Below are 997 nucleotides of genomic sequence, written 5' to 3'. Positions count from 1 at the left end.
TGCACAAAATATGTTTATCTTATTGAATGTATTCAACTATTTTAAATTTATTACATTGAGTAGAGATTATTACCCAATCATCCATTTTGGATTATTTAGTAGACTCATCTTTTATGAGTAGTGCATCAATATGCATCCTATTAATGGTTTGTGTTTAATGGATGAATTATGCATCTTTATGCATCTGATTAAATCAATCTTTGTGCATAGATCATAGCTATTGGATTTTATAATTTCATGATTCTTAATGCTTTGTGATTCATCTCTTATGAATTCAATATGATAATCAACTGTTATTTAGTTCTAAGCAATCTTAATTTAGATCCAAGAGTTCATTGTCAGTTAAAATTCTACTATGCAAGTATATGTATCGAATAGACAGTATATTTGCAAGTAGAGTATCGATCCCATAGGGAATTTATCTAAAAGTTTACTAAGTACTAAAATTATAATAAATTAATCTTATCCAAACAATATCAAAATAATATCAAATCAAACTAAGTTAGCAACTTTAAACTGAGAAAAATCAAAATAATAAATACTCAAATAAATATCAAATCAAACAAGCCTAGGATTATAATATCCCTCACACTTCATCTAAATCTTACCTCTCTTCCTTAACTTATTTCAATGTGTTGAATTGCTAACCTAGAGTCCTAAATTATTTATAAGCGTCTCTCGACTCATCTTATAAAAATATTTATTTTAACCAAAACACTATATCCCTATGTGAATTGAAATTAAAATAGATTCATTAAGTTCAAGCTCTAATCTGGCTACATATGGCCTATAGGTATATTCCTGTCTTATACGCAAATCAAGTAATATGATCATATGCTATCCCAATTTTAGTCTACACTAAACTCCCTTTCCCAAGTTTGTTTAGGTTCCTAAATCAATTTAATTGGTGGCCAAGCAATAAAAACATTAAGAACAAATTGGAATAAACAATTCTAATATTTAATGCAATCCTATTAAAGATAAGTAAGAAAGAGAT

Source organism: Theobroma umbraticum, unplaced genomic scaffold (genome assembly GCF_002168275.2).
Source record: "Theobroma umbraticum cultivar Fairchild unplaced genomic scaffold, ASM216827v3 scaffold_81.0, whole genome shotgun sequence".
In the NCBI taxonomy this organism is placed as follows: Eukaryota; Viridiplantae; Streptophyta; class Magnoliopsida; order Malvales; family Malvaceae; genus Theobroma; species Theobroma umbraticum.
The sequence above is the reverse complement of the archived record's forward strand: the minus strand, read 5'-3'. Positions refer to the sequence as shown.